Genomic DNA, 26,316 nt, shown 5'->3' with positions numbered 1-26,316 from the left:
TGGACTCACCATCACCACGTGCATCTACCGATGTATGAAGGGGTGATGCACAGTCTGTTGCAACAAAGAACAAACAACCAAGGAGCATATTTGTGTTGGTCCCAGTTTTATCTTTAGACACCTTTCCCTATGCGAGCGCAGCAAATCTAGTCCTGCTGAAACTCTACAGCCTTGTCCCCCAAAACAAAAAGATCAGTTTGTTATAGATGTGCGTACTGCGTTTGTCATTGTTTTCCCTTTTCGACCAACGTAGGTGCTGGATAGCCAGTTCGTACTAGTACCTTCCCCCATTCCTTTCCTCTTTGAACCACGTCCTAGATTCATGCTATACAACTTTCCCCGGTACTTTCCCCCCTTCCTTTCCTCTTTGAACCACGTCCTAGATTCATGCTATACAACTTTCCGCACAACTTTCCCCTTCCTTTCCTTTTTGAACCACGTCCTAGATTCATGCTATACAACTTTCCCCACTACTTCCCCCCATTCCTTTCCTCTTTGAACCACGTCCTAGATTCATGCTATACAACTTTCCCCATTACTTTCCTGTTTGATCCAACACCAAGATTCGAGTGCAGAAGCAGAGAAAGCCCACATGCAGCTAGAGCAATGCATGTGGAATAAGTAAATTATACCTTAAGGTTCTTGGGGTGTGGTTCGGTGGGCGACCGGAGGCCGTTCTGCCCACACTATGTACGGCGGCGAGGAAGAAGGGATTGGAGGCCCTCCCGCGCCGTCGCTGGGTGAAAGAGAATAGTTGCGCCGGTAGTGGATTCCCTCCCTCGCCGACGGCGATAGCGTTAATCCTCCTTTCCTTCCCAGCAGACAGATCCCGCCGGCTCTTTGAACAGTAGTGAGGGGAGAGAGAGGCCAACGAAGTCTTGTTTAGATCTGGAGAGGGTGAGAGAGTGTGAAGAGAGCAACTACAAGCGCTGAAGCTCCAGCGTGTATATATATAGTGGAGAGTGTGTGTGAAGAGTGCAATCCCTAGAAAACAAGCGTCGAGGCCGAGATCATATACCGTATCCATCCATTTTGACCAGTCAAAGAATCCTCCTGGCACCGCCCCAGATCACTTTCTCTCACTGTCATGCGGGTCCTACCTGTCATTGGGTGGAAGAAAGAAGTCGAACAAAAACAAAATTATGCTCAAGTGTGGTTATCGAACCCGAGACCTCAAGTTTGATGAGCGAACAGGCTAACCAGCTACACCACCCTCACGTTATGTTTAACGAGAGGAAAGTAACCTCTTATACATTCCTACATTCGTGTGACAAGCATGCCGTGTTTTTTTTGCGTGGGAGTCATTGGGATTTAAATCATAATCGTGTCATGTGGCTTTGGTGGTAAGGTCTTTTGGGATTTAAAGTTGTGTTGGTAGTACAGAAATAATGCAGCCTTAGTCACCTTACCTCTCTCCACATAGTACGTTGGGTCCCACCAGTCAGAGGGTGAAACAAACAAATTAATAAGAAAAATTAAAAGCGCCAGTGTTGTATCTTACCTCACACATCTCGCCACTGCTCGTGAACACTGTCCAATTGATCCCTCTGTTCGCTCACGTACTATTTTAAGTGAATCTTTATTATAACATGCACACAATTTTGGGCACTTGTATTCGACCTAAGTCAGTGTGCCACTGTATATCGTACTACTCCCTCCGTCTAGGTGTAATACGTCACATTAGAAGGTGCAGCGGGACCAAGGTGCAAGCATATTGGAGGAGAAGGAGAAACTTGACCGGTCCTTCCTCCAATCAAAGCCCTGATTTCTGTCTCTAAACGCAACAATTACAACTAAGAGATGTCGTTTTAGCTACCATGCAGGGCCACGTATTAACTCGCATGCAAGACGACTTTGATTTCTTGACCGATCAACGCGTAGTTGTGCTCCATGCATTGGGTTTCCGGGCGAGATAACAAGGCAGAGTAAGGAGCGTTTGGTTACATTGCTAGGCTGGTCATAGTGGTGAGTAACTTGGACTAGTAACATGCATATGGATGGTAACATGCAAGTCTTCATTAATTGAGATATAGACTCATTTTACCTCGGTGTTTGTGTGTGTGTGTGTGTGTGTTTAACAGCATGTATGTGTTAGAGAGAGCGACACGTCGACCTACTCCTACAGAGAGATGGTGTGTAGTGTAAGATTTAGCCGCGAGAGTCGGTGCATCCTCTCATTTCCGGGCGTCCGGTTGGGACAGGCAGACAGCTGCCACACCCGCTCCTGACCAGCCTGGCCCACCCAAAGCCCCTCCATCGCACGCCCGCGCTTCCCGCCCGAAACGGTCAGCGCCGCTCCAAAGAATCGGTGTCGTATTCATGACCGGGTAGAGCGGACGCGACCTCTCACTGGCGCCTGCGTTAAGGGAGAAGCGGATTCAAGAGTGATGGTTGCTTCGTCTGTCCAACTTACTCCTGGGTCTATGTGATTTGACGGCTCATTGGTCATTATTACTGAGGTGGTACGACTGCTGGATGTCCCACGCTTTCGGCGAAAGGAGGTACTACTAGATTACAATTTTCTCCATTCTTACAGCGGAGAAGTGTGAAAGCAGTGAAAACACACAGGCTCAGTGATTACATGACCCATCTCACACTATCACCATATTTTCTGGACACCGTGCGACACCGAACTCTTTACATCGTATTGTACTAGTATAGTACATACTGTAATTTCTCAGCGAGATAAATTTGTACAACTATGAAGCTTCCAGCTTCTGTTTCATGTATCTTGCATCCAAGGTTGCCCGTTGCAACATTTCATCAAATACAAAGGAGGCTAACATGCATGCTATTTCATCTTAATGATTGACAGATCATAGCCAATATGTACTCCCTCCATTCCAAAATAAGTGTCTCAACTTTATTCAACCTTTAGTACAAAGTTGTACTACTACTAAAGTTGACACTTATTTTGGAACAGAGACAGCTAAAGAAAAAAACGATCCATGCAGTCCCTAGCCCTTGAACCGTAAACCCTAACCAGGCTTTAATTTGCTGGCAACGTTGGAGCTTCCGAAGAAATGAAGTTTGCAACCCTTTGACCAACGGATCATTTTGTGCAGTTTCACCAAAATCGAGATGAGCATCCCTGTGGCAAAGAAATTGAAGAAGCGTGTTTAGAATAAGATTACTGGGACTAGTTTATGATACATAAACTCATCACAAATACAGTATGTAGAAGCCAGTAGAGGTATGTGCAGGGCAAAGAAGTAGAGAAATATCCACATGGAGTGATGTGGGCAGCTGGAGTAGTGGTGCAAGCCGGCTGTAAAGGAAGTTGTACCTGAGGGATGTCGGGACGTAGCTCAACCTAGAGGAGGGCGGCGGGAGGTGGCAACTACCCACGTCGCGGCAGTGGGCAAGGGACGAAGGCAACCTCACCGGCTTTGTGAGAGAGAACGGCGGGGACCCCTGATCGGGATGTGCCGACAGTGGGTTTTCGCCGTCGGCAACGGCGACCGCTGATGTCTACTACACAACCTTCTTCTTGTAGACGTTGTTGGGCCTCCAAGTGCAGAGGTTTGTAGGACAGTAGCAAATTTCCCTCAAGTGGATGACCTAAGGTTTATCAATCCGTAGGAGGCGTAGGATGAAGATGGTCTCTCTCAAGCAACCCTGCAACCAAATAACAAAGAGTCTCTTGTGTCCCCAATACACCCAATACAATGGTAAATTGTATAGGTGCACTAATTTGGCGAAGAGATGGTGATACAAGTGCAATATGGATGGTAGATATAGGTTTTTGTAATCTGAAAATATAAAAAAAGCAAGGTAACTAATGGTAAAAGTGAGCGTAAATGGTATTGCAATGCTAGGAAACAAGGCCTAGGGTTCATACTTTCACTAGTGCAAGTTCTCTCAACAATAATAACATAATTGGATCATATAACTATCCCTCAACATGCAACAAAGAGTCACTCCAAAGTCACTAATAGCGGAGAACAAACGAAGAGATTATTGTAGGGTACGAAACCACCTCAAAGTTATTCTTTCGGATCGATCTATTCAAGAGTTCGTACTAGAATAACACCTTAAGACACATATCAATCAAAACCCTAATGTCACCTAGATACTCCAATGTCACCTCAAGTATCCATGGGCATGATTATACGATATGCATCACACAATCTCAGATTCATCTATTCAACCAACACAAAATACTTCAAAGAGTGCCCCAAAGTTTCTACGAGAGAGTCAAGACGAAAACGTGTGCCAACCCCTATGCATAGGTTCATGGGCGGAACCCGCAAGTTGATCACCAAAACATACATCATGTGAATCACGTGATATCCCATTGTCACCACAGATACGCACATGCAAGGCATACATCAAGTGTTCTCAAATCCTTAAAGACTCAATGCGATAAGATAACTTCAAAGGGAAAACTCAATCCATTACAAGAGAGTAGAGGGGGAGAAACATCATAAGATCCAACTATAATAGCAAAGCTCGCGATCCATCTAGATTGTATCACCTCAAGAACACGAGAGAGAGAGAGAGAGAGAGATCAAACACATAGCTACTGGTACATACCCTCATCCCCGAGGGTGAACTACTCCCTCCTCGTCATGGAGAGCGCCGGGATGATGAAGATGGCCACCGGTGAGGGTTCCCCCCTCCGGCAGGGTGCCGGAACAGGGTCCCGATTGGTTTTTGGTGGCTACAGAGGCTTGCGGCGGCGGAACTCCCGATCTATTCCGCTCCCCGATGTTTTGAGGGTATATGGACATATATACGCGAAAGAAGTCGGTCAGGGGAGCCACGAGGGGCCCACGAGGGTGGGGTGCGTCGAGGGGGGCAGGCGCGCCTCCCTGCCTCGTGGCCACCTCGTTTCTTCCCTGACGTGCACTCCATGTCTCCTGGATTTCTTCCGTTCCAAAAATAACTCTCCCGAAGGTTTCATTCCGTTTGGACTCCGTTTGATATTCCTTTTCGGCGAAACACTGAAACAAGGGAAAAAAGAGAAACTGCCACTGGGCTCTGGGTTAATAGGTTAGTCCCAAAAATAATATAAAAGTGTATAATAAATCCCATTAACATCCAAAACAGATAATATAATAGCATGGAACAATCAAAAATTATAGATACGTTGGAGACGTATCAGCATCCCCATGCTTAATTCCTGCTCGTCCTCGAGTAGGTGAATGATAAAAACAGAATTTTTGATGTGGAATGCTTCTTAGCATAATTCTCAATGTAAATCTTTTTATTGTGGCATGAATATTTAGATCCTAAAGATTCAAGATAAAAGTTTAATGTTGACATAAAAATAATAATACTTCAAGCATACTAATAAAGCAATCATGTCTTCTCAAAATAACATGGTCAAAGAAAGTTATCCCTACAAAATCATATAGTCTGGCTATGCTCTATCTTCACCACACAAAGTATTTAAATCATGCACAACCCCGATGACAAGCCAAGCAATTGTTTCATACTTTTGGTGTTCTCAAACTGTTTCAATCTTCACGCAATACATGAGCGTGAGCCATGGATATAGCATTATATGTGGAATAGAAGGGTGGTTGTGGAGAAGACAAAAAAGGAGAAGATAGTCTCACATCAACTAGGCGTATCAACAGGCTATGGAGATGCCCATTAATAGATATCAATGTGAGTGAGTAGGGATTGCCATGCAACGGATGCACTAGAGCTATAAGTATATGAAATCTCAACAAAAGAAACTAAGTGGGTGTGCATCCAACTCGCTTGCTCACGAAGACCTAGGGCATTTTGAGGAAGCCCATCATTGGAATATACAAGCCAAGTTCTATAATGAAAAATTCCCACTAGTATATGAAAGTGATAACATAAGAGACTCTCTATCACGAAGATCATGGTGCTACCTTGAAGCACAAGTGTGGTAAAAGGATAGTAACATTGTCCCTTCTGTCTTTATCTCTCTTTTTTTTTATTTTTTTATTTGGGCCTTTTCTCTTTTTTATGGCCTATTTTTTTCTCTTTTTTTTTATTTTTCGTCCGGAGTCTCATCCCGACTTGTGGGTGAATCATAGTCTCCATCATCCTTTCCTCACTTGGGACAATGCTCTAAAAATGATGATCATCACACTTTTATTTACTTACAACTCAACAATTACAACTCAATACTTAGAACAAAATATGACTCTATGTGAATGCCTCCGGCGGTGTACCAGGATATGCAATGAATCAAGAGTGACATGTATGAAAGAATTATGAACGGTGGCTTTGCCACAAATACGATGTTAACTACATGATCATGCGAAGCAATATGACAATGATGGAGCGTGTCATAATAAACGGAACGGTGGTAAGTTGCATGGCAATATATCTCGGAATGGCTATGGAAATGCCATGATAGGTAGGTATGGTGGCTGTTTTGAGGAAGGTATATGGTAGGTGTATGATACCGGCGAAAGGTGCGCGGTATTAGAGAGGCTAGCAATGGTGGAAGGGGAGAGTGCGTATAATCCATGGACTCAACATTAGTTATAAAGAACTCACATACTTATTGCAAAAATCTATTAGTTATCGAAATAAAGTACTACGCGCATTCTCCTAGGGGGATAGATTGGTAGGAAAAGACCATCGCTCGTCCCCGACCGCCACTCATAAGGAGGACAATCAATAAATAAATCATGCTCCGACTTCATCACATAACGGTTCACCATACATGCATGCTACGGGAATCACAAACTTTAGAACAAGTATTTCTCAAATTCACAACTACTCAACTAGCAGGACTCTAATATCGCCATCTTCATATCTCAAAACAATCATAAGGAATCAAACTTCTCTTAGTATTCAATGCACTCTATATGAAAGTTTTTATTATATCCCTCTTGGATGCCCATCATATTAGGACTAAATTCATAACCAAAGCAAATTACCATGCTGTTCAGGACTCTCAAAATAATATAAGTGAAGCATGAGAGTTCATCTATTTCTTTAAAATAAATCCACCGCCGTGCTCTAAAAGATATAAGTGAATCACTATAGCAAACAACAAACTACTCCGAAAGATATAAGTGAAGATCAATGAGTAGTCAAATAATTATGCAACTATGTGAAGACTCTCCCATTTAACAATTTCAGATCTTGGTATTTTATTCAAACATCAAGTAAAACAAAAGAAAATAAAATGACGCTCCAAGCAAAACACATATCATGTGGTAAATAAAAATATAGCTCCAAGTAAAGTTACCGATGGAAGTAGACGAAAGAGGGGATTCCTTCTGGGGCATCCCCAAGCTTTGGCTTTTTGGTGTCCTTAGATTATCTTGGGGTGCCTTGGGCATCCCCAAGCTTAGGCTCTTGCCACTCCTTGTTCCATAATCCATCAAATCTTTTACCCAAAACTTGAAAACTTCACAACACAAAACTTGGCAGAAAATCTCGTGACCTCCGTTAGCAAAAGAAAACAAAACACCACTTTAAGGTACTGTAATGAACTCATTATTTATTTATATTGGTGTTAAACCTACTGTATTACAACTTCTCTATGGTTTATAAACTATTTTACTAGCCATAGATTCATCAAAATAAGCAAACAACAAACGAAAAACAGAATCTGTCAAAATCAGAACAGTCTGTAGTAATATGTAACTAACGCAAACTTCTGGAACTCTAAAAATTCAGCCCAAATAGGACGACCTAAAAAATTTGTTTATTGATCTTCTGCAATTGGAATCAATATCATATCACGTTCTGATAATTTTTAACAATTGTTTTCGTGAACAGAAAGTTTCTGGAATTTTCAGCAAGATCAAATAACTATCATCCAAGAATATCCTATAGGTTTAACTTGGCACAAACACTAATTAAAACATAAAAACAAATCTAACCGGAGGCTAGATCAAATATTTATTTCTAAACAGAACCAAAAGGCAAAGAACTAAAATAAAATTGGGTTGCCTCCCAACAAACGCTATCGTTTAACGCCCCTAGCTAGGCATGATGATTTCAATGATGCTCACATAAAAGATAAGAGTTGAAACATAAAGAGAGCATCATGAACAATATGACTAGCACATTTAAGTCTAACCCACTTCCTATGCATAGGGATTTTGTGAGCAAACAACTTATGGGAACAATAATCAACTAGCATAGGAAGGCAAAACAAGCATAACATCAAAACTTTAAGCACATAGAGAGGAAACTTGATATTATTGCATTTCCTACAAGCATATATTCCTCCCTCATAATAATTTTCAGTAGCATCATGAATGAATTCAACAATATAACCAGCACCTAAAGCATTCTTTTCATGATCTACAAACATAGAAATTTTATTACTCTCCACATAAGCAAAATTCTTCTCATTCGGGATAGTGAGAGTATCATAAGAGACTTGAATACTATAAATTGTTTCCACATTAAAAGAGTAATATTCAGAAAAAGGGTAATCATAATTATGACAAGTTGTATAAATATAATCATCACTACTTTTTTATAGCATAAGTTTCATCACAATAATCATCATAAGTAGCAACTTTGTTCTCGTCATAATCAATTGAAACCTCTTCCAAGATAGTGGAATCATTACTAAATGAAGTCATGACCTCTCCAAATCCACTTTCATAATTATCACAATAAGATTCAACATCCTCCAAAATAGTGGGATCATTACTTCCTAAAGTTGACACTTTTCCAAACCCACTTTCATCAATATAATCATCATAAGTAGGAGGCATGGTATCATCATTATAAATTTGCATATCAAAACTTGGGAGACTAAAAATATCATCTTCATTAAACGTAGCATCCCCAAGCTTGGGACAAACATTAATTGCAGCAAATATATTCTCAAAAACATCATCTTCTTCAAATATAGCATCCCCAAGCTTGGGCCTTTTAATATCATAAGCATAATCACTCTCATCATTAATAGTATGGATAGCACCAATAGTATAGCAATTATCATATTCTTCCAAGCAAGTGCCAAAAAGATTTTCAAGATCATAAGAAGTATCATTATCTTCCCAAGCATAATCATCACAACAAGCAATAGGCATAACGAGATCATCATCAAGTGCATCATCTTCCACAATTATTTTTGATTCATTTTCATGAGGCACAACAATAATAGGAGCAACATTATTTGGGAGAGATATCTTTTTACCTCTCTTACTTTTTCTTTTCTTCTTCTTCACCACATCATGTGTGGGTTCAATCCTCTTTTTGGAGCTCCTTATTAATGAGATTGGTTGAATAGAAGGCTCCTCCTCGTTACCCGATTCATCATAAGAAATAATAGGAGGATATTGGGAAGTCTCTTCCCTTTCATTAGTATTCTCTTCATCTTCTATTTGTTTTCTTGTCTTTATGTAATTGGCAATATAAGGATTTTCAATGCAATTCACTGCACAATACATATAAATTTTCTCTAGATCAAAATCAAGAAGTTTATAATGGGCAAATTCTGGAAGATGCTTAGTTATACGTTTCATTTCTTCGTAACCCATAAGCAAACTAAGTTCATTATAATGTGCAAGGGAAATCAAATCATCACAATTTTTGGACACGATTAGATCATGAAACAATTTGCATCGGATAGTTAAATGACCCCGTTCATTGCAAAGTTCACAAGTACGGCTAAGAAAATTTAAATTTGCAGCACAAACATCTAGCCTTTCTTGCAACAATTTAGTTTCTAAATGCTTATGCCTCTTGCAATATCTATCTTCCCTATTTGGTGTGTACTTGCAAACCCAATGCTCTCCACAACAATTGGCATGTTTATAGGAGACATTTTCATCATAACTAGTGCAATCATCATTAGTACTATGGATATTCAAAGAGTTCATACTAACAACATTGCAATCATGGTCATCATTCAAAGATTTAGTGCCAAACATTTTATAGACTTCTTCTTCTAGCACTTGAGCACAATTTTCCTTTTCATCATACTTATGAAAGATATTAAAAAGATGAAGCGTATGAGGCAAAATCAATTCCATTTTTTTGTAGTTTTCTTTTATAGACTAAACTAGTGAAAAACAAGAAACTAAAAGATTCAATTGCAAGATCTAAAGATATACCTTCAAGCACTCACCTCCCCGGCAACGGCGCCAGAAAAGAGCTTGATGTCTACTACACAACCTTCTTCTTGTAGACTTTGTTGGGCCTCCAAGTGCAGAGGTTTGTAGGACAGTAGCAAATTTCCCTCAAGTGGATGACCTAAGGTTTATCAATCCGTAGGAGGCGTAGGATGAAGATGGTCTCTCTCAAGCAACCCTACAACCAAATAACAAAGAGTCTCTTATGTCCCCAACACACCCAATACAATGGTAAATTGTATAGGTGCACTAGTTCGGCGAAGAGATGGTGATACAAGTGCAATATGGATGGTAGATATAGGTTTTTGTAATCTGAAAATATAAAAACAGCAAGGTAACTAATGGTAAAAGTGAGCGTAAATGGTATTGCAATGCTAGGAAACAAGGCCTAGGGTTCATACTTTCACTAGTGCAAGTTCTCTCAACAATAATAACATAATTGGATCATATAACTGTCCCTCAACATGCAACAAAGAGTCACTCCAAAGTCACTAATAGCGGAGAACAAACGAAGAGATTATTGTAGGGTACGAAACCACCTCAAAGTTATTCTTTGGGATCGATATATTCAAGAGTTCGTACTAGAATAACACCTTAAGACACATATCAACCAAAACCCTAATGCACCTAGATACTCCAATGTCACCTCAAGTATCCATGGGCATGATTATACAATACGCATCACACAATCTCAAATTCATCTATTCAACCAACACAAAATACTTCAAAGAGTGCCCCAAAGTTTCTACCGGAGAGTCAAGACGAAAACATGTGCCAAGCCCTATGCATAGGTTCATGGGAGGAAGCCGCAAGTTGATCACCAAAACATACATCAAGTGAATCACGTGATATCCCATTGTCACCACAGATACGCACATGCAAGACATACATCAAGTGTTCTCAAATCCTTAAAGACTCAATCCGATAAGATAACTTCAAAGGGAAAACTCAATCCATTACAAGAGAGTAGAGGGGGAGAAACATCATAAGATCCAACTATAATAGCAAAGCTCGCGATACATCAAGATCGTATCACCTCAAGAACACGAGAGAGAGAGATCAAACACATAGCTACTGGTACATACCCTCAGCCCCGAGGGTGAACTACTCCCTCCTCGTCATGGAGAGCGCCGGGATGATGAAGATGGCCGCCGGTGAGGGTTCCCCCCTCCGGCAGGGTGCCGGAACAGGGTCCCGATTGGTTTTTGGTGGCTACAGAGGCTTGCGGCGGCGGAACTCCCGATCTATTCTGCTCCCCGATGTTTTTGGGGTATATGGACATATATAGGCAAAAGAAGTCGGCCAGGGGAGCCACGAGGGGCCCACGAGGGTGGGGGCGCGCCGAGGGGGGCAGGCGCGCCTCCCTGCCTCGTGGCCACCTTGTTGCTTCCTTGACGTGCACTCCAAGTCTCCTGGATTGCTTCCGTTCCAAAAATAACTCTCCCGAAGGTTTCATTCCGTTTGGACTCCGTTTGATATTCCTTTTCTGCGAAACACTGAAACAAGGGAAAAACAGAAACTGGCACTGGGCTCTGGGTTAATAGGTTAGTCCCAAAAATAATATAAAAGTGTATAATAAAGCCCATAAACATCCAAAACAGATAATATGATAGCATGGAACAATAAAAAATTATAGATACGTTGGAGACGTATCAACCACATGTACACTAAGCATCCACCCCTTCCCCCGGCGGGCGTGATCCGCCGGGATGTTAGAGATGTGGCCATAGTCATTTTGTGCGAGAGAGTGTGAAGAGAGCAACCCAAGCAAGCAACCGTGTAGGCTCGTCCTGGCTATGTATATAGTGGAGCGGTTTCCTTTTCTCTCCATATGAACCTATTTATATTGTGTATGTTCCACTGAAGAAAAAAACTTTATTTATAAATGACGCGGCACAGTTCATGCGTGGTTCCCGACCCTCCATTATTTATAAGTGAGTAACTACTACTAGACACGCCAAATTATCACGTGGGCTGCATCATCTTACAGAAATGAGCTCCACCGTGTCACATGTGTGGTTGGGGAAGACGCAAAAGACACAAAGAGTGCTACTAGTACACTACGTGCGTGGGTGCATGCACCTCTTCTCTTCAAGCATGGCTATTAAAAGTATAGCCCACTACTATACTACCACACGGTTATTATATATGGGCAAAGAGTATAGGCAGTAATAATGACTAATAAGCCGCGAAATCACGAGGCCCACCTTTCTCTATGTTTGACCGAGCAAGCAGCCATAATTTCACTCCTCGTTGAATATCCATCCACTGCTACCTCCGCGAATAAATAAAAATCCGCTTCTACCTCCATAGCATGGTTAATAATATAGCCATGTCAATCACGACGTAGAAATATCATTCACTGATACAATAGGGTTGGATCTAAGGCTGGTGATTTTTTGTACTTTGTTTCTTTATCTTTTTGTCTCATTTACTCATTTTACATAGGAGCACGTGTAGAGGATGGCTATTCCTTTTGATGGGACTTCTTCATGGGGATTAAGACTAAGCAGCTCCAAATCATGCCTGCTGCCCACCACTCTGAATCGTGCCATCTATGATAGGGAGTAGTCCCATTGCAACAATGAGGTCCACTAGGTCTAGCACGTCCTGTAAGAAGAGACTGTCACGCAAAACATACATCTTGTTGCCTTCTTCCTCGTACAGTACGTACCACTGGTACGTACTACTAGTACTACTACTACTACTACTCGTTCTCATATAAACCTTGCGCTTCGCATCTCCAAAATATTAACCTTGTGATTGGCTCTTCGCCTCTTCAGGAAGTCGAGCAATAATGGTATTGCAGTATATATCGTTCTGGCTATATGAGACCAAATGAATTGCTGCACGGCCACCACGTGGGCGAGGGAGAGTGCGTACTGTTATGTCTGTTTCAATATTGACTACATACAGAGCAAAATGAGTGAATCTACACTCTAAAATATGTCTATATACATCAGTGTTTGGAGTATGTACTAGTAGTTCATATTGAAATCTACTGAAGGAAATATATTCCAAACAATATGATAATCTCTCTAACCAAGGTAGGGACGAGGAGTAAACGGAAGGAGTAGTAAAATTTTCTCCTCGTCTTGCGAGCCACCGCGCGCGTGGGCGAGGGAGCGGGCGTAAGGTGTAGTAAGCAAGCTTCACCTCATCCTGCGAGCCACCGCGCCCGTGGGCGGGGGAGACGGCGTACTAAGCAAGTTTCTCCTCGTTCTGCGAGTTGACTGGACACATCAAAAGTAGTACACACAGAGCATCCCGAGTGTATAGAGCATTGCCTCTAAGGTAGGCCCCACATGGTTTGCCTCTTTTTTAACATAACGCGTCAAGTCGCAATTTGTTTGTTCAGCCGTGGTAGACGATCCTCCATCAAGTGGAAAACCAGTACACGTGGGCTGCCTTTTCGTACAGGAATGAGCTCCACCGTGTACCCGCGCGGGTGTGGTTGGGAAAGTAATGGGAGTACGTGCGCCGTGCGTGCACCTCTTTTCTTCGTGCACGTCCCCCACCTACGTGGGGGTGTGTGTGAGAGAGATACAAACCTAGACAGATGGCGTGTGCGTTCGTGAGTGTTTTTTGTTTGGGGGGGGTTGATTTCGTGAATGTATTTGTGGGAATATGTGTCGATGACATCTCAAACAAAAATTTGACACATGCAATGTGTGTGAAATAGAGGCCTATCGATATCATATATAGAGGGGGCGATCCACGAGAAGGGAGGGAGGGGTCATAGATATCAATAGAGTCGAAGAGAGGATCAAGTGGGTGGGTGCGAGATCAATGAAGAGAGCCATCGAAATTGTGTGTGTGCAAGTCAAAGATATAGGGCGACTGACCTACCGGAATGTCGGAGGGCACAGGGCAAGTTTGTGCGTGGCAGGGAGACATGACTAGAGCGCTCGATGTATCGGTGTGTGTAGGGGGAGGAGGGGGAGGCAGAGGCCTAACTAGAGAAGTAGAACAACTCGTATATGTGTTGATAAGGAGAGACCCAGCTATGTCTTGAGGGAGATCAGTCGACATCCATACCTAACTAAAGGACGGGAAATAGGTTGGGACACAGAGAGAGAGAGAGAGAGAGAGAGAGAGAGAGGAGAGAGACGGGGAGGGAGAGGGGTAGAGTGCTGGATGGGTGATAGAGTTGCGTCTCGAAGATGGTGGGAGAGGCCTACTAGACGAACTGAGGGTAGAACTGCAATATTATCAATAAGAGTGGGGATGTGTTTCTGTGTGTGCCTGTGCGTGATAGATGTGTTGGGACGCATGCATGGATGATAAAGGGGAACCATGTGTTTGGTAAGCAAACCTAACTATCGGTAGATCAATTGTTGTTTGTCGGAGGAAGGGAGAGACATAACTAATGAGGTAGATCGATCAACGCGTGGGAAAAACCGAGTTATAATGACCTAGCTAGCTATATGTATTGTGGGAGATCGGTTGGTGTACATCCATTTGTTAGAGGCAAATAAGGCCCAGCGAGGCGGATAGACAAAGAGAATGGAGCTAGGAGGTGGTGCGAGATGCCGAGCTACTAGCTAGATAGGGGGAGGAGTGTGCGATTCTGAGGTCGATGAAAAGAGGGGCGAGAGTTTACACGTGTGTGGGACCGTATGAGAGACACGAGGCATGGACACAGAAAGGAGGAGATAGAAGGTGCGTGTGTATGTTGTAGGCGGACATCGCTGGAGAGGTTTATTGATCGGTGTGTGTCGGAAAGGAGTTGTGGAGACTGTGGGAGAACGACCTAAAGAAAAAAGAATGTGCGCGATGGATAGAATGCTGAGGGAAGGGGGGCGAGGAGGGCGTGTGCATGCACGAGTGAAAGTTACTGCTAGCTACAAAGGTTAGAGGATTGTGTGGGTGTAAGAGACTAACAAAGATGATAATTTGATATGAAAGTGGATTCATATATTGGAATAGGAAATCATAGTGTTATAAACATATGCATGCATGAATATAGCGGTGATACGCGTGCTGTGGTTTTGCACATGTTATACCATAACGTGGTAATGCATGGCGTTTGCAACTCACAGCAAAATGTCGAACAATCTAAACCATACTATACATCGAACAATCTCACCATTTATTTGAATTTGTGATAATGTGTGGCGTTTGCAGCTTACAACTAAATATCGAACAACCTAAACAATACTATATATCGAACAATCTCACATTTTATTTGAATTTGTGGTAATGTGTGGCGTTTGTAACTCACATCTAAATACTTGTAGGAGTAGGGGGAGGGGCACCATACATTATGTGATAAACACATTATACACATGAGACATGGTTTAGATTATGAAGATCTAGCTAGAGCTTCAAATGTACTGTGATTTAAAATCAACATAAAGTGGATTCAAAAAAGCGAGTTCGAGTTCATATAGTACACATAGTTCATATCTAACTCGACAGTAATCATGTGGTGTGCTGTGAAGATAATACAAAATGATGGTTTAGCTTGACAATAATGATGATTGTAGATCTTATTAAAATATATAAACGAATTCAAATGGTTTGACTTCACAACAATCATTATTGCAGATCTTATTCAAATAGAGAAACGAATTCAAATTTAGTTCATACTGAAGCGGTAGTATATACGTTTGGAATGCACTAAAACGTTCATTTGAGTAGCAGGTTGCATGCATTATACACGTAGCGAAATATTTTAATTAAACATAACATGAATTCAAAGTTTTGAATGGCATTTGTAGTGCAAATTGATTTGGTACAGTACACGGAGCTAGACTCTCTTGTGTGGTGCGAATTGATTTCTTTTTGTTTTTCGTTGACGGAAGTGCGAATTGATTTGGTACAGTACATGTTAAGCTTGTCCGGAAATTTCAAATCGTGCCTTGTTACCCCGAAATATTTAAGATACTTCTTTGTCTCGTTGTGCTCCGAAAACTCTCTCCATCTCAACCCGCGCCTTGCTATCCCAAAATTACAACGCGCGCGAAAACTCCCACCTCATGCGAAATCCCGACACGCGAAATGCCCGTGATACCCCTAAATCAAAAGAACCGCCTAGCACAAATTGGTGGGGGTACTTCTGTAACTTACCCCACATTTCGGACAAGCACGTCCCTAAGCCATGGTTCCCCACTCCCATCCCATCCGCCCACCCATTCGTACACCGAGGCTACGAAAACCCGCGAAGCCCCACACCCTCCTCCGCCCGCCACCCAGCCGGAGCCTCTTCCCCGACGATGTCGTCCATAGCAACACCTCGACGTCCCTCATCCACAGTACCAGATGAGGATCCGTTGTCGATCTCGTCATCCCGCCGGTTCAGCCACCCCGTTCTCCACCTCCAAGGAGCTGCCCCGACGTTCCCCTCATTTTTCGCGCCACCTCCATTCCCACACCGCCGTCTTCACCTGCACCACCGGAAGAGCATCATCCTCACCGTTTCCAAGGATGAAGCTGAGGCCTAATCGGTGCCACCAAAGAGGTTGTACACTAATCACCGCATTTTCTTCTTGATTCGATCTCACGGTGCTGCCAGCGCTCGGTCCCGAGCCGACATGGCGCGGCTCCATCCACGGCGGTGTCATCGGCCACTTCCTCCACAGCATTGCTCCCTCGGCGGCGACGTCCACATCAGTAGGAGCTGCTGCTACTTTAGCTCTCGCTTGCGCTGCTGCTCTGCTCTTGCTCTCGGTCCCCTGCCCGGTCTGCTCTTGCTATTGCTCTTGCTCTTGCTCGTGCTCGTGCTGCTGCTCTCACTCTTGCTCTTGCTTGCGATGCTGCTCCAATTTGGCTACACTTCAGTCGACTGAATCGACTTTTGGGTCAGTCGATTTTCAGGGGGTGGGGGGGCTCACCGGAGTTAAGGAAGAACCTGCCGCAGCGGGGAGGGGGGCTCACCGGAGAGGTACCCCACTATCTATCTTAGGGTTCAGGGTGGGGGCAGTGGTCGCCGGCGGTGGTGGGGCGGTGGCATGGGGATTGCCGGAGAAAAAGCTCGGCATGGGGGGGCTAGAGGGATGGCCGGGGCGGCGGCGGACCGACGGTGGGGAGTGATTTCGGGGCGGGCGGGGCAGCGCACCGCTGGCCGCGGGCGGGGGGGGGGGGGCGGCGGTTTGGCCGGTGGTGTCAGTCGACCGATGCAGCTACACCACTAGCTGCCTCGGCTCTCGCACGCGTTGCCACTACTGCTTTTCTGCTACTAGTGCGTTCAGTTTCGACAGTAAAATTCAGTTTTGACAGCAAAATTCAGTTTCGACAGTTAAGTTCAATTTTGACAGTTAAATTCAGTTTCGACAGTTAAGTTCAGAGATGAGCGGCTGATGTATTTTACATCTAGCACTTTGTGGTTATGTATTTTTACGTCATCCGTTGGAGATGCTATTACAATTCCATCTCAGGTTAACGTTGTCTCTCTTGTCCTGCTTCAGCCTCGGAGTCATACAACTCATCGGAGCTCGTCCAACGACGAAACCCTCCATCACAGCAGAGCAGTACCCCGGGATCCATCTCAAGATGCCTAAGATGTTCTTCCCCTCCTCCGACAGCCAAGTCAGCCGGATCATCCTCACCGACCAACCCAATCACACTGAGATAGACATGGCTTCGCCAAAGAGGTTGTACACTTGTTGCATCTCTTTTTTACTCTACATGTTATATATATTGTCCACTGAGCACATGTAGTAACGTGAAATACGATTAGTTTCTCCTACTATATGACAAGCAGTGAGGTACCAGGCAACTTAGCTATCCGTGATGGACTCTCTTGAACGCCATCATTATTTATCTCTACGCGTTTGAGCTGTGCATTTGTCGATGGGCCTGGGAGTTCAGCTAGTAGGGCAGTGACCTGGATCCAAAGTAGTAGAAGTAGCACAAAAACTTTTTTTGAGTGTAGGCTGTTCCTTGCTCAAGCGTGCCTACTAGAATCGCCAGTGCTTGAAAGGAAAAGTGAAGGAAAACATAGGAATCGGAAAGTTTCCTATGGTACTACTATTCATGCATTTGGTTCAAAGGAATGGAGCAAAGGAAAACTGTAGGATTTGTTCCTTTAGTGTCTCTTTGAAAGAAAAACCGTAGGAATTTTAATATCCACTTGTCCTCCTTTTCAAATTCCTAGTCATGAAGCACAAGACTAAGAGATAGTAGCATAATAGCATTATAACCATACATTTTCTTGTGGTTTGACTTAATCTCACCATGCTTCTTTGCATCCTATGATCTTCCAATTCTTGTGAACCAAACACCCAGATTGGCAGAAATCCTGTGTTTTTTAATTCTCTATTTTGCACGTGCATTCCTATCCTATTACTGTGTATTTCCTATCCCTGCATTGTTAGAATCCTCCAATTCAAACGAGCCCTTACAGAATTACTTCTCTTACAGATAGTTGTCAAAGAAAACCTTGTGTGGTTTGCCCCGCTCCTGCTGCACCGTCGTCCACCCCAGCTCAGTTGCTCCAACGACAGAAGGGTCCGGCACAGCAGGGATCCGGCCTCCAGACTGTCTTTTGCCGCCTCAGATCTTCTTCCCCGCCGCGGGCAGACATGACAACTACATTACCATCATCAACCGAGAAGATGACCTCGAGGACTACACGGGTCCGCAAGAGAGGTCACACTCTTTCGTGTCTACTTACATTATGCATCGCTTAATATTACATGCTACTTTATCGTCCTGTTCACCGATTAGACTCTGAGTTAGCTCCAAACTAATGGTCAAACTTGAGTTTTTAAATGGTTGTGGGGTACATATCGGGCCCGCAATCAATAGTATCTATCTACTATCTGGTTAATCTCTGGTGTCTACTATGAGTTTCATGTTGGGTGGGAAACAAACAGTAAAGAAGCCATTATCTGTATTTTTTAACTGAAGACATTATCTGCCTGCTATCATTGGTTTTGGGTCTATCCACAGGTTGCTACCATCACTCTGGATTTCTGAATGCACTCCTTACATAATCTCACTATGTTTTATTCCTATGCATGTCAGTTCTTCTACACAATGGAACTGAACATGTAGAGCAAAAGAGACGAGCCTTGCGTGACAATAAAATTTCATGCAGGCGTCGCTCCATGGTAGGCACAAAGGCAGCCCCCCTCCACCCATTTCAGATTGTAATCGAGAGGAAGATATCTATTCTGAGGGGGATTCAGAAGGAGAAGACCACTCTTATTTGCCCCCTGAGGTCTTCGATCTAACTTGGCATGCTAATGTTGGTTATATCATGCATATGGTGCCTTGCATTGCTTACTTTATACATCAAATATGTCATCTGCTTAGTTTAAACATGCTTTGTGTGAATGACATCTGTTTAGTTTATTCATCGTTTATGTGAATTATGCAACACCATCTTGTTGAGACAGGCATCATATATGTGAATTTTGCAATGCCATCCTGCTTAGCCAGTCATCTTATATGTGAATTATATCAGGCCATCCTTTTTTTGTTACGTATTACATTTGTCAACAATGTTAGTACATTCAACTACTCTTCGTGTGCATCAGCCATTTGACACGATGATGGAAAATTCTAGAGTGAAAACAAGGTCTTGAGAGCAGACTATGCTATCTGATGAAGCGCATATCTCGCTGGTTACGGATAGCTCCTCAGAGGAGCATTCAGAGACAGATGACCAATCCTATTCCCTCCCCCCCGAGGTGTATGCTCTAACTTGGCAGGGTTATGTTGCTCATATCGTGCCTATGGTGTCTTGCATTGCGCTGTCATTTGATTAGTTTAGACATGCTTTGTGCGAATGCCACCTGTTTAGTGTCTAATTACCATATATGTGAGTTATGCATTGTCATCTTGTTGTAAGACATTATATATGTGAATTATGCAATGATATCTTGTTGCAAAGGCATTATATATATATGTGTGAATTATGCAATGCCATGCTGTTTAGCCAATCATCATATATGTTAATTATATCGTGCTATCATTTTATTGTATTACGTGTTCCATTTGTCGACAACGTTTGTATATTCAACTGCTCTTCCTGTGCATCAGCCATTTGAAGCGGCGATGGAAGTATCTGGAATGAAAATAAGGTATTCAGAGCAAACAATGCTACCTGCTGAAGCAGACATCTTGCTGGTTACAGAGATCTCCTCAAAGGAGGATTCAGAGACTGATGACCAGTCCTATTTCCCCCCTGAGGTCTATGCTCAAACTTGGCAGGGTTATATTACCCATGTCATGCATGTTGTCTTGCATTGCTTAGTTTTTACATCATATATGGATTGCCATCTGCTTACTTGATTACTATATAAATCATATATTTGAATTATATCATGCCATCATGTTTACATACACAACATCTATCTGAATTATGGCATGGCAACCCATTTAATAAAGACATCATATAGTTATATCATCTCATCCTGTTTAGTGTTTACAGTCATCATATTTTGAATTATGTCATTCTATCTGTGAATTATATCATGCTATCATGTTTCCATAGGCGGCATGTATGTGAATTATGGCATGCCAACCTATTTAATAAACACATTATATAGTTATATCATGTCATCCTGTTTACATAGTCATCATATTTTGAACTATGTCTTTCCATCTTTTTTAGTTCGCCATCATAATGTGAAATTGTGTCATGCTATCTGTTTAGTTAGCCATCATATATGTGAAACCGTGTCATGCTATCCTGTTTGGTTAGAAAACATAAATGTGAATTATTTCATGCCCTCTGTGGGGACCCCGACTCATAAGTCGAGATCACCGAATGCACGTGTACAGTGATCCCAGAGATCAATGTTCGCTGAACACATAGAAGCTGAATAACGAGAGTCTTACATCCATACATACCGTCGTACACAAATTATGACCATTATGGTCAAGTCTTACATAGATAAAGCCTCAAGGGCTAAACATCAAATAAACTCAAGCAACGGAAATCTTCGTAGATAAGTAGAACCCATGCCATCTGCCATAACCCTACAGGCATTCTGACTAGGAAAGCGTCCTAGTTCGCATGTTCATCTCCAAAGAATTCTTCTTCAAACTCCTGTTCTTCCATGCCTGGCCAATTAAATAACCAGTGGCAAGCCAATGAGTACTTTGAATGTACTCGCAAGCAACCCATGTTTTGGTTCAAGATACAACAATGCATGATATAGGTAAATTTTGCAGGAAGCTAATTTTATTGTGCTATGACATGTTCAACAACTGGTAAAACATGCATCATATGAATTCAGGTAACCATAGGGACTGGTTACAGATATCAACATAAATGGAGTGGGCAGCAACCCAACTCAATCATGTCAAGTCCTTTGACTTGACCCAAGTAGTTCTTCCCACTTATCCAAACACGCACAATGGTTTGTAAACATGTGGACGTAGCCCAAGGGCGGTTACCCAACTGTCCTTGACCGTGGACATGGCTATTCCAATAGTTTGACACTCTGCAGAGGTTGCACACATTACCCACAAGACTCGGGGAACTTCCGTGTCAAGCCAGGACTCGCGGTATATCACATACCCGAGGTAAGCACGCGAACATTATCTTTCCCTTGACAACACTAACAAAGAGTCCACTCGTTGGCCCTTGTCCTCAATATGTACATCATGCGAGACTCACTCGAGATCGTACCATCCGAGAGGGGACGCAACGGTGTGCCCGGTGTCTGTAAAAACAGCCATAGTCGCCCTACCTGGCACGACTCCGTATCGAGAGAGTACCTCATACCCTCTCGCCACTAGTAATGCGGGCTCCCTGCTAGTATTGACCAACGTAGTCAACAAAGCCCCATCCCATAAGGGGTATTGTGGTTGTACATGTAAGGTTGGAATAACGGTCGCAACTTAAACCAATCCGTTTTCGAAAACACACACCCACAACTTGCTCCAGTACACCACTTCTTTGTCAAGTGTTTACCTAGCTCATCATCTCCCTCGGGCATTAGTGGCACCCAATGGGGTTTTCGAAAAGTCTTTGGAAATACTTTTGTCTCCATCACCATGCATATACCCGTCCCACTTGCGTAGCATCTACTTTAGCATCCTATCTACTCCCATCGGCATAACCCTCATAGGAAGGTAGGGTCATGCACAATGCAAGTATCAACAAGGAGGAACCGAAGGCAACCCACCGAAGTGGCTACCGTCTCATCATGATTCCGATGCAACAATAATAAAGTACTATACGACATCATAAAAAGGGGGTTTCATAGACATGGTCAAAGGGCTGCTTGCGTGGCTCAGCAAAGTCTTCTGGGTCTTCAAAGTCTTCTGGTCCAACTCCTTCGTCAGTAACGCAATCTATCGTTGCAAAATAATAACGAGAAAAATAAGGTAATAGTAAAAATAGAAAAACCAAAGTGCTCAGAAAAAAGTCAACTCATATTTGTTAAATACTAGGGGGAAAACTAAGAAGGGAAAAATTATTAGTTTTGGATTTGGAGCTAAAGGGACAGAGTAATGGCTTTTCAAACAGCGATTTAATTGCTCAAATTTGAATTTAAATTTGAACAGTACAGAAAAGTTGGTTGGACATGTATGAAAGTTACACCATTAAATAGGTGGGATTTTTTACAAGAATTTAGGAGCTAGAATTATTACATTTGGATATTTATTTAATTCTATGGAATGTTTGCAAGTTTGCACAGGAAAAGAAAAGAAAAAGGGCACTGTGCTTGCTGGGCGAGAACAGCCGCAGCGCAGCAGGCCAGAGGGAGAGGAGGCCCAGGCGAGCTAGCACGCGCGCGTGCCAGGTTTTCAATCCTGACAGGCGGGGCCAGGGCGTCACCGAGAGAGAGAGAGAGAGGGGCGAGAGAGAGGTGAGGATGACAGGTGGGCTCCACCTGTCATCTCTAACCTCATGGCAGAGAGGTCGGCGAGCTCATTGGCGACGCTATAGGGCATGGCAGGTCGAGCGGGTGGCACCGCTGGACTCAAGGGGATGTCGCCGTTCGGGTGGTGGTGGAGGTGGTCGCCGGAGCAACCTGATTCGCCGGCGACGAGGTCACGCGGCGGAGGTGCTTCGGGTGTCGGTGGCTCCGGCCGTTCCCGGCTGCAAAAAGAGCGGGGAAGAGAGGGGAAAGGGTCAGTGATGCCGCGCAGTTCCAGATCGAGAGAGAACGGGGGTGGAGGAGGCATGTACCGCGTGAACGCCAACGAGCCGAGGCGGCGGAGCTCGAGCTTGATCTCGAGCTCGGGCGGCTCTGGAGACAAATGGATGGTGCGGGAGGTTGATTAGGAGAGTGGGGAGCGACAGGGAGTGAGAGGGAGGCTCGAGGCTATCTTATATGGGCTGGCCGAGGTCCACCGTAGGCGCGACTTACGGGTGCCCGCGGGATCGGCTCTGGTGGCCGTTAGAGAGGGAAAGGAGGGCTCGGGGGTGTTCGTGGGGGTGGTCTAGGGTGCCAGGGAGAGAGAGGAGGAGTGGGACGAGCTGCGGACGGGCCACGGGAACGGTGCAAGCATTGGCCGAGCGGGTCGGTGCTCTGGCGCGAGCTGCAGGAGAGAGAGGAGGGCGCGGGAGCAAGTGGGCGGCCTGCTGGCGTGGAGCGGTCGTCGAGGGGCATCGACTGGCGCGCGGGGGAGGCTCGAGATGGTCGGGGGACACGACGTCAATGATCGGGTACCCTGCCAGGCGCTCCAGAGCGCGACTTTGGCCGGCATCCACGGCTTTCCCGCGTCCTCGCGCGTCCACTTGCGTTTGGAGGCTGGAGGAGGTGTGGGCAAAAGTTTTGGGGAGCCTTGGATGCTCTGGAAAGCTGAGGGGAGAGAAGGAGGCTGAGAGAGAGGGAGGAACCCACTGTCCAGAGAAGAAAACTGGGGTTCTCCCACCCTTCATCATTGCTTCCTCGGGCAGAAAAGCATACATGTGCTAGAGGGGGACTAGGAGGGGTTATGGCAAAAATATGAGCTCATGGAGATTAGTGGAAGGGGTTGAAACAAGCATTTTTAAATTCTGCCAGAAGGTGTTTGATGGTGGTTTGGGATAGCTAATTTACTCAACTTGCTTTGAGACTTAACAGGAGTGAGTGGCATCACAAATTAGTAGTGCCCACAAACTTTTAGGTCAAATGGAAAAAGTAGACAATGCAACTTTTGTAAACCCTAGAAATCAACAGAAATGGATTTGCTTAGATCTAGCTAAGCTAATTTCTTCTCCTTGATGCACCACTTGGTGCAGTGTCATTATTTAGGTATTTGAGTATGCCCACAAAGTTTGAGAGCAAAATAAGAAAGTTGACAATGTAAAGTTGCTCAAACTTGGATCTGTACAGAGAGGGTTTTGGGTCACTCTTTTGAACCAAAACTATTTTGATTGGGATGAAACTTTGCAAGATCATCACATTAGGCATGTGTCACTTGCCAGAATTTTCATGGAATTTTTTAAGAATATTTCCTTTGGAAATATTTCAAAAGCTTGAATTATCCAGAAAGGGTTTTAGGATTTGACAAATATTTTGAATATGACCATGTGTTGAAACGCTGATATATGGACAATATATGTCCATTGAGTTTCCCTAAATTTTCACAAATATTTTTGAAACATTAAATAATTTTAACTTATTAAAGACCATTTATGTCCTTAAGAAGAAGCCTTTAAATAAAATAGCAAAATAACATTTGAAATTATTATTTTGTGGTTATTGGGGGTCCTATATCTAATAGGAGTCAAATATACTCTTTGAAAGATTTTTCATAACCCAAATCAAGTACTTGTAGTGCAAACCTCAATTCAGGGGTTTTTGGAAAACCTAATTTAGTAAATTCTTTTCGGCCAAACATTTTTTTGTAAGAAAATTATATTCTGTCCTATACACATGGCATGATCATTGGGAAATAGTTTGGATCATGTAGATGAAGTATAGAAGGTGGAGCTATATTATGGCTTTCATGAGCACTTGAAACCACAGACAAAAATGCATGTCAAATAAAAAGCCAAATAATGCAAAAGTTTTTGTTGGTCCAAATTTTCATGCTTTATTAATGCAAATGAGATGTTACAAAATGCAGGGTGTGACAGACCTACCCCCTTACAAGAATCTCGTCCCCGAGATTCCTAAACTAGGCTTTGAAGAGATTGGGAAACTCGGATCTAAGGTAGTCTTCACGTTCCCAGGTTGCTTCTGCTTCAGTGTGGTTGCTCCACTGGACCTTGAATTACTTGATGGTGCGGCTTCGAGTGCGTCGCTCTGCTTCATCCAATATGTAGATGGGCCTCTCACGGTAGGTCAAATCAGGCTGAAGGTCAATGGCATGGTGATCGACGTCCTTGTAGAGATCAGGCTTGTCTGGAACTTGGAGAAACTTCCGGAGTTGTGATACGTGGAACACGTTGTGCATGTTGGATAGTTCAGGTGGCAGTTCCAACTGGTAAGCCACTTCTCCTCGTCGTGTTGTGATCTTGAAGGGGCCGATAAATCTTGGTGCGAGCTTTCCCTTAATGTGGAAACGCTTGGTTCCCTTAAGAGGAGTTACTCGCAGGTACACGTGGTCTCCGACTTGGAAGCTCACTTGTCGACGACGAGTGTCGGCATAGCTCTTCTGTCTTGACTTGGCGGTCTTCAGTCGCTCTCTGACTAGGTGAACTTGCTCTTCCTCTTCACGGAGAACATCTGGTCCAAAGACTAGCCTTTCTCCAGTTTCCAACCAATTGAGGGGTGTGCGACACTTGCGCCCGTACAACACCTCAACTGGTGCCATCTGGAGGCTTGACTGATAACTGTTGTTCTAGGAGAACTCGGCAAAAGGAAGGCAGTCTTCCCACTTAGCTCCATATGCTAAGACACATGCTCGGAGCATGTCTTCGAGTATCTGATTTACCCGTTTGGTCTGACCTCTGGTCTATGGGTGGAAAGCAGTACTGAAAAACAACTTGGTTCCCATAGCCTCTTGGAACTTCTTCCAGAACCTTGAGGTAAACTGAGTTCCTCGATCTGACACGATCTCCTTAGGAACCCCATAGAGGCTCACGATTCGGTTGATGTAGTGGCTGGCTAGCTGGTTCCCCTTCTAGGTCGTCTTGACGGGAATGAAGTGGGCAACCTTGGTCAAATGGTCAACAATGACCCACATGGATTCATGTCCCTTGCTTGATCTAGGTAATCCGGTGATTAAGTCCATCCCGACCTTGTCCCACTTCCATTCAGGCACCTTGAGAGGTTGTAACAATCCAGCGGGTCCCTGATGTTCAGCTTTGACTCTCTGGCATATGTCACACTTAGCGACGAAAGTGGCTATCTCTCTTTTGTTGCCATGCCACCAGAATCTTTCCTTCAAGTCTTGATACATCTTGGTTCCTCCGGGGTGGATGGAATACGGGGTG

Source organism: Aegilops tauschii, chromosome 6 (genome assembly GCF_002575655.3).
Source record: "Aegilops tauschii subsp. strangulata cultivar AL8/78 chromosome 6, Aet v6.0, whole genome shotgun sequence".
Lineage (NCBI taxonomy): Eukaryota > Viridiplantae > Streptophyta > Magnoliopsida > Poales > Poaceae > Aegilops > Aegilops tauschii.
The sequence above is the reverse complement of the archived record's forward strand: the minus strand, read 5'-3'. Positions refer to the sequence as shown.